At 50.2% G+C, this 8,882-nt stretch overlaps 1 protein-coding gene across 6 annotated transcripts in view; it reads left to right on the top strand.

The window, feature by feature from the left end:
- The first annotated feature begins 5,337 nt into the window (after positions 1 to 5,337).
- The window catches only part of SHANK1 (SH3 and multiple ankyrin repeat domains 1), a 112,110-nt gene continuing 108,565 nt past the window's right edge, over positions 5,338 to 8,882 (top strand). For 2 of the 6 annotated variants that reach the window (XR_013390450.1, XM_077917428.1), the window contains exon 1: positions 5,339 to 5,764. The gene's annotated coding sequence lies outside the window, so the exon portion shown is untranslated. Of the gene's footprint in view, positions 5,765 to 8,882 lie in introns of all 6 variants that reach the window. The other 4 variants (XM_077917429.1, XM_077917427.1, XR_013390451.1 and 1 more) reach the window with 3 other exon arrangements.

The raw sequence follows: 8,882 nt of genomic DNA, 5'->3' as shown, positions 1-8,882 counted from the left end.
AAGGCTAGTGATGTGGTGGTAAAATTCCTGTTCTGGATACTCCTTGGGGGAGTGGTTGTGGCTGCTGCCCTCTTACACGCCAAACTTCATCACTGCCACTGCACCTCCTACCCAGTTTTCTGTTTCCAACAGTCAGTCAGCACACCATGCCCAATGAGCACGCTCAGTCCCCCTCTAATGCCTGCTTTTGGGGTCCCCTCCCCATTGAGGGTTTTCCTCCCGCAACATGCGCTCTGTTTCAGCAAATCTTGATGTGCTCCCAAGCCTGCTGCTAATCTGCTTGTACGCTGCTGGTGTTGTTTTGGCTGCATAAAGCTCTGCTCTCCAAGAATGAGCTGCTATTAGAAGATACAGTGGTACCTTGGTTCTCAAATGCCTTGGTTCTCAAACGCCTTGGTTCTCAAACAACTTGGCATCCAAACACTGCAAACCCGGAAGTAAGTGTTCCGGTTTGCGAACTTTTTTCAGAATTTGAACGTGCCCATTTTGAGTGCCACACTTCTGTTTTGAGCATTACTGTCTGTCTGTTTTCGCTATTTATTTTGCATTTTTGTGGCTCTTTTTGTTTTTGTGGCTGTGTGGAACCCAGTTCAGTTACTGATTGATTGATTGATTGATTGATTGTGTGACTGCAGTACATTGTTTATTGCTTTCATTTTTTGGATCAATGGTCTCGTTAGATAGTAAAATTCATGTTAAATTGCTGTTTTAGGGGTTGTTTTTAAAAGTCTGGAACAGATTAATTCATTTAGCATTACTTTCTATGGGAAAGCATGCCTTGGTTTTGGAACGCTTTGGTTTTGGAACAGAGTTCCGGAACGGATTAAGTTTGAGAACCAAGGTACCACTGTATAAGATACGTATCGTAGTCTTCTTCTTTGGCGATCACTCATAGCCGAGTAAGATTGTCTTCCATAAACATGGTTTTAACAATGAGTCCGTTAGTGACTGCGGAGGCCAATTTTGGATCCACATGTCCTTCCACAGTATCATAGTATAGTATAGCTGGCTAGGGCTGATGGGAATTGTAGTCCAAAACAGCTGGAGGTGGGGAGCAGATGACAAATAAATTACAATCCCAGTGGGGTAGGTCGGTATTTGCCAGTGGATAGGAGTGTATTTACATGTAATTCACCAGTCTTTCTGAACACCAACTTTGTGTGCATTTCCATGGTCCAGGCACGTCAGATAGCAAGTTTCACATGCGATGTGGGGGAATTACAGATGGCAGTAGCATTCATTGGAACATATACAGAGTCTGAATATTGGCCCATCTGGCTGGGATCTCTCCCAGCCCTTCTTGGCAATCCTGGGAATTAAACACAGGGCCTTCTCCATACAAAGCTTAGAATCATAGAATTGTAGAGCTGGAAGGGACCCTGAGGATCATCTCTTCCAACCCCCTGCAATGCAGGATCCTATATAAAGCGGTATTTTGTTGTTTAGTCGTTTAGTCGTGTCCGACTCTTCGTGACCCAATGGACCAGAGCACGCCAGGCACTCCTGTCTTCCACTGCCTCCTGCAGTTTGGTCAAACTCATGCTGGTAGCTTCGAGAACACTGTCCAACCATCTCGTCCTCTGTCGTCCCCTTCTCCCTGTGCCCTCCATCTTTCCCAACACCAGGGTCTTTTCCAGGGAGTCTTCTCTTCTCATGAGGTGGCCAAAATATTGGAGCCTCAGCTTCAGGATCTGTCCTTCCAGTGAGCACTCAGGGCTGATTTCCTTAAGAATGGAGAGGTTTGATCTTCTTGCAATCCATGGGACTCTCAAGAGTCTCCTCCAACACCATAATTCAAAAGCATCAATTCTTCGGTGATCAGCCTTCTTTATAGTCCAGCTCTCATTTCCATACATCACTACTGGGAAAACCATAGCTTTAACTATACGGACCTTTGTTGGCAAGGTGATGTCTCTGCTTTTTAAGATGCTGATAATGATCCTTCATGGATCACTGCCTTGCCGTGGCGAAGGGGCTTGAATAACTCAGAGATGCTATGAGCTATGCCATGTAGGGCCACCCAAGATGGACAGGTCATAGTGGAGAGTTTTGACCAAACGTGATCCACCTGGAGCAGGAACCAGCAAGCCACTCCAGTATCCCTGCCAAGAAAACTCCACAGACAAAGACAACAGGCATAAAGCAGTATAGAACTTTAAAAAATAAATAAAATAAATAAATAAATGGCAGGGGTAGGCAACCTAAGGCCCATGGGCCGGATGCTGCCCAATTGCCTTCTCAATCCGGCCTGTGGGCGGTTCGGGAATCAGCGTGTTTTTACATGAGTAGAATGTGCCCTTTTATTTAAAATGCATCTCTGGGTTATTTGTGGGGCCTGCCTGGTGTTTTTACATGAATAGAATGTGTGCTTTTATTTAAAATGCATCTCTGGGTTATCTGTGGGGCATAGGAATTCGTTCTTTTCTTCTTCTTGCAAAATATAGTCTGGCCCACCACATGGTCTGAGAGACTGTGGACCGGCCCCCTGCTGAAAAAGGTTGCTATATGGAGATCAGACTTGCAACCTTGGCATTAGGAGCAGCACACTCCAGCCAACTGAGCTATCCTGAGTGCCTGCGCTCTGCCCTTTCCCCCCCAATTAGTCTACGTCCCAAGGATGTCAGTGTGTCCTCTCTTCTTTACACCTTGTATATGCCAGCCATGCCAGAGACTATGGCCCATGCCTATCACTGGCTATACTGCAGAGTCACTCTTAAACCAGGATCAATTGCTCGGTCATGTGTGCTTTAAATGTGTCCATTGCTGGCTATGGTACAGCATCACACACATTTTCAACTTTATTGTCCTTTATTGTCCTTTATAACTGGCAAAAGAGACCTTTTTAATTTTCCTGAGCTTTTCCAGCTGCAACTAGGTTTCACGTTGCTTTTATAACTTTACAGCTTTCAGCTTATTTTATTTTTGAATGCACATTTTAATTGTTTTATTTTATTGGGGGGGGGGAGCCACCCTGGGAACATGATGGAACATTGGTATAAAAATACTTATACAGTATCATGAAAACTGCTCAAGACCTCAGATTGGACAGATGATGTATCTCTTTATGGAACATGGCGATTATGGGGCAGTGGAGGGGGGGAATCACACATAATCTGAAATTTAGGCAAGGACTCCTTTTATATGGTATGGCATGCTTTTATTTACTATATGGCAAAGAGCACCTTCTCTTGGCAATCATCCCCAGAAGTTTCGGGTGCTTGGAATGATAACTTGACTGCTTCTTTATTTTCCCTTCATATAATGTGCATACCTGGAATAGGGCACGCTTTCCTGTAAATTCCTCCAGTTTGTCTTTCCTGCTCCTTTCTGTTTCTACTTTTTGTTGTGCTATAACCATTAAAAACACAATAAATGCTACTTACAATAAAATGCATGCTTATAACAAATAAATTATGAATGAATGCCAGGATTCATGTACTTTGCACAGCAGGATTAGCGAAGCTTTGCTCCCTCTGGATGTTGTTGGACTCCAATTCCCATCAGCCCCAGCCATCATGGCCAATGGTTAGGAATGATAGGAGTTGTAGTCCAGCAATATTTGGAGTCCTGTTGTACAGCCTTGTGTGCACATATTATCTGCCTTTGTGAGTCTCATTTCTCAGTGTAGTTCTTGAGTTTCATAGCCAGGCATTGCCTCATTGATCCGACAGGCATCCCTACCTTTCAATACATTCCACAAGGTTGGTCCATTAGGGGAAACGGGGCACGACCTCACCAACCTCAGCTGGGATCCCACCAGCCTTCATACTTACAACCAGGCCCAGAGAGTGGTACTGATTGTGGCAGCTTCCTCCTCCTCCTTAGTCTCAGTCTTGTCCTGGTACACCTCAGTAGAGAGGAGGATGGGGCAAAATTAGTCGCCTCTGCCTGTCATTGCCTATGGCGCCACCTACTGTTGGCTCCCCCACCTTCCACCCTATCAGCTCCAATAAGTGACAGACACCACTGCCATCAATGCTGCCTTTTCCAAGCCATCTCCTTGGAAGTCTGGAGGGACGGCAGGTACCTCCAGCTAAGACGGAAGCCTAGGGATGAGGATGGGGGTTCCAGGGATGTTTGCTCATCTTGGGATAAGCAAGTTGGACTGGTACCCAGTGATGGGACAGATATGGGGAAGGCCACAAGCCACTCTGGTGGTTCCCAGTACCTGTAAAGGTAAAGGTAAAGGGACCCCTGACCGTTAGGTCCAGTCGTGACCGACTCTGAGGTTGTGGTGTTCATCTCGCTTTATTGGCCGAGGGAGCCAGTGTACAGCTTCCGGGTCATGTGGCCAGCATGATTAAGCTGCTTCTGGCGAACCAGAGCAGCGCACGGAAACACCGTTTACCTTCCTGCCAGAGCGGTACCTATTTATCTACTTGCACTTTAACGTGCTTCGAACTGCTAGGTTGGCAGAAGCAGGGACCGAGCAACGGGAGCTCACCCCGTCACGGGGATTCAAACCACCGACCTTCTGATCGGCAAGTCCTAGGCTCTGTGGTTTAACCCACAGCGCCACCCGCATCCCTACCCAGTACCTGTAGGTGAGGCCAAATACTCAGCAAGGAGACGGATAACTGGAAATATGGGCATGGAAGTGGGATTCAGGGTGTAAGGATGGGGCTGTGATGCAGGGTGGGACCAATATCCATACCTGCCAGCCAGCCAGGACGAAAGGTACAAAGGGGAAGAGAAAAGAACTGCACCTTTTGGTCAAGGTCAGTTTGCTCTCACTTTCTGCCTCTGAAAGCCCAAACTGATGTAAACCTCACCTGTCGAGGCAACTGCAGGTGGGGAGGAAGAGATTGGCTTGGTTCTAGAGATGCTGGCAGGTCGGAGAAGGCTCCTGGAAGGGAGAGCAGCCGCGCGATTATAAACGGAGGGATGGAAATGAGGCTGATCCCCGAGGAAGCAGCAGCAGCAGAAGAAGAAGAAGAAGAGATCTGAGATGATGGATAAATGGGACGTAAAAAAGGAGGAGAGGAGGCACCCGCGGGCGCCTCAGGGGAGTGGGAAATGGGGGGGGGAGGAGGTTGCAGGGAGGGGGTGCGGGGTGAGGACCTGGGGGTTAGCGAGAGGAAGAGTGGATGGGCGTGTGCAAAGGAGATGCGGGGTTGGGGCTTAAGTGGCCGAAGATGGGGAGGGGGTGTGGTTGCCGGATCGCGCTCCTTCTCCAGCGGCCCCCTCCCAATATTCACACCCACGTGACCTTATGAATGAGATTGGGGAGGGAAAAGGAGGTGGGCTCGCCAGAACCGTGCATTCCTGAACAGCAAAAAAAAGGGAGCAGGGGTGGGGGCGGGGCGGCTGAAAGAGAGAGAGAGAGAGAGAGCATCCTCGCTCCAGCGCTGGGAGGGTGGGAGGCAGGCAGGCAGGCAGGCAGGCAAGGGAGGGAGCGGCTGGCAAGCAGCGCAGCCCTGGGAGACTGCCCGGATCGCAGGCAGCAAAGGGCGCCGCCATGCGAGCCTGAATGCCCCCCACCCACCCCCCAAAGACCGCTCTCTCCCTCTCTATCTAGATAGGCACCTTCCCTTTTCTCCTTAGCCTGCTTTCTCCCGCGCCCCTCCCTTTCCCCGAGGAAACATCTGGACCCCCATCGCTCCCCGCCCACCTCCCCGCGCAAGGACCGCAAGGACACTACCCGGCGGAGAGAGGCGGCGGCGGCGGCGGAGGAGGAGTGGTGACCGGAGGAGGGGTGGGGGGGACCGGGCGGAGGGTCCCCCCCGATGGAAACCATGTGCTGAGCGGCTCCCATCCTTGGCAGGTAACGTGGGGTGATGGGGTGGGGGAGGTTAAGCTGGGAACCGGGGAGCTTGCGCGTGGGGGGAGGCTGCACGCGTGGGTGAACCGCTTCAGGGTGTGTGGGGGGGGGAGCGACCGCCTGGCGGGGGTGCGTGGGGGAGTCGGTCTTCTTCTCGCGTGGGAGGCGAAACGTCACCCGCTTCGGCTGGGGAGGAGAGCTGGGGGTTCCCACGACGGGGAAAGGGGATGGCGGTGCTGTGACATGGGGAGTGGATAGGGTGGGGGGCTGCACCGGAGGTGACAGCGGAGCCACCGCGTGCGGCCACCTCTGTGGACCCTGCCACGCCCCCCTCCGGAGCCCCCACTTTTAAAAAAAACAAAACACCCCATGTGGGGGCTTTCCGCTTGTGATCTGGGGTGTGGGGCCGCATCTACTATGGCACAGAGGTGAGTGAGGAAATGTGCTTTACGCGTGAGTGCCTTTCTCACGTGCATGTATGTCTTGGTAGGTCCATTAGCAGGCATTGGGGAGTGTGGGGGAGGGCTTCTTCCAGAAACTGGGGTGCAGAAGCTTCCTGCAAATGGGCGTGAGGGGGGCTGGTGTGCGGGCATGAGTTTCCATGCGCGAGGTGGGCAGCTTGGCTGAGGCATGTGGGCTGAGCTCGGCGTCTGCACACTTGCACACGTGTAGACCTATATACGGGATGGAATGGGGAATGGGTGCCCGGGGTTGTCAGCCTATGCTTGTGGTGGCGTGTGCGTTTTGTTGGCCATGTGCAGATGTGCTGGTAGTAACGGGGTTGAGAGACAAAGGAGGAGAAGGAGCATGGGGTGGTGGGGAAAGTGTACCGTACGACTGAGGGTGTGCACATAAATTGCTGTGTGATCCTGTCTTTCTGTATGCCATTATGTGCACCATTGTGCTAGCTGCCATCCTTGTGTGCTTAATCTGCAGGTGTAAAATCATACATGCATTTCCCCCTCGTGTGTGTGTGCATGTCACTGTCTTCTTCTGCACATCCCTCATGCATCCGTACCTTTGTGCATGCATTTGCCCTTGTGCACGCCTGTCGTGCATGCTTTTCTCTCCTCGCTGTGGCCATACCTTTGTAAGAACAGCCCTCTCTCTCTCGGTCTCCATGTCTGCTTGCAGTTGTGCATAGATAGAGAGGCAAATAAGTGCTTGTGTGAGAGAGGCTGTGAGCATGCTTCTCCTGAATGGCCGGGGTGGGGGCGAGGGAGTGTCGGCGCTTTTAAGCAGATCTGGATCCAGTTGGAATGTGTGCCAGGTAAATAAATAAATAAACCTGCCTCGCGGTGAGCGCACACACTCACATGCACACATGCTCATATGCCATATACTATGTGCGGCAGGTGTGCTTCTCTGCAACTGCCTGTGCACATTGGCGATTTTACTGCACAAGGGCAGGACCTGGGGTCTTCGCCGTCCCCACGGCAGCTTTCCTGCAAAATGCAAAAGCAAGTTTCTAGTCCTCCTGGCCGCGAAGAGCGGCTTGTGGAAATGTGTGGGAGGTGTCTGCAAAACCCTGGGAAACCGAAGTGGGTTTGAGCAAGGTATCCCATATGCGTCTGGGTCTTCAATGCCCTCTATCGTCTCGCTTTTTCAATGCTTGTTCTTCCTCCATGCTGCCTCCCCGCTTCATCTGTGCGCACCTCTGCCATTTCCCCCTCCCCTGCCTTTCACTTTTATCACCTTTACCAAAAAGAAGAAGAAGCAAATTCGTTGACAATTACAATTGTGGAAGGTGTGTTTTGCAAAAGGCACAGACTTGAACCAACCTCCTTCATGTCCTCCGGATGAATAAACCAGATATTTGTGTGTGTGCTTGTGAGCTTGGGTAGCGTTTTCACAGCTCTGAGTTTGTCAGCCTGGATGCATATGCATTCATCTGTATGTTCTCATATTGCCGTGTGGGTGTAGCCACGAGGTCTCCATGTGCATATTCCCCATCACATTATATAGATGAGCCGTGTGGCAGCCACCGTCCATCTGTGAGCAGGCACACGGCCGTTTCTCAGAGCGATCTGCCCCTTTGGCACCCGCTCGCGGCAGAACTCATGCTGGGCTGTAGATTTGTCGCCATGTGGCTTCCGAGGTTCTGGTGTGCATGCTCTGTGTGCATGCGTGTGCGCACACACGAGTACATTATTTTCTCACAGTACTCTATGGGCCTTTGTGGACTATGGGGCTTTAAAGCTTTCTTCCTTGTATACTGTCCCATCGTGGATTCTTGTACCAATGTAGCATGACCTGTTTCTTACTTGTACAGTACACCTCTCTCTGCACATTGTGCAACATGTGGTTACAGAAAGATTAGAAACATTATCTTGTCTGGGACTCCTTAATTCTGTTGTTCCACTATGCTTTCTGCCTCCAACTATGAACTTGCGGCCCACAGAATTCCGTGTGTTCCTCTGTTTTAATATCTTGCAGGTTACAGGTTCTTGTATCTAATACCTTGTACATGGATGTCTTGTAGGAGTTCTGCTGCGCATGCCTCTCAGTGTGGGGGACGCGGCATTTGCCACACTAACCATTGTGCCCTTTTATATCCATGTGTGATGTAGGATTCTCTTTCTTGCATTGTTTGGTGAGGTCCCTGCATTTGTTCATTCTTTAACCACAGTGGCGCTTTAAACAGCCCAAGCTTTTGCATGATTAACCCAGAGGTACTGAGTTAATGGAATTTACTCCCAGGAAAACGTGAATACAGCTGCAGTCTGTGCTCTCTAGCTTTCTGGGTGAGCTCCACTGAACACAGCAGGAGTCACTTCTGAATAAATGCACATAGGATTGAGTGGTCAAAAGTACAATTTATTAGCAAGAGCTCACTGAGCTCAATAGAACTAAGCGTTGAAACATTTTTTTTTTACTTTGAGTAGACCCACTGAACATAACAGCCACGACTAATTTAGGCCCATTATTTTCAATGGGTCTACTCTGGGTAAAAGTTAGTTGAATAGCTCAGTCGGTAGAGCATGAGACTCCTCATCTCAGGGTCTTGGGTTTGAGCACCACCTTGGGCAAAAAGATTCCTGCATTGCAGGGGGCTGGACTAGATGACCCTCGTGGTCCCTTCCAACTCTGCAGCTCTGAGATTCTATGAACACAACCCACA

Source organism: Podarcis muralis, chromosome 13 (assembly GCF_964188315.1).
Source record: "Podarcis muralis chromosome 13, rPodMur119.hap1.1, whole genome shotgun sequence".
NCBI lineage: Eukaryota > Metazoa > Chordata > Lepidosauria > Squamata > Lacertidae > Podarcis > Podarcis muralis.
This window is presented reverse-complemented; position numbering and strand designations above follow the sequence as displayed.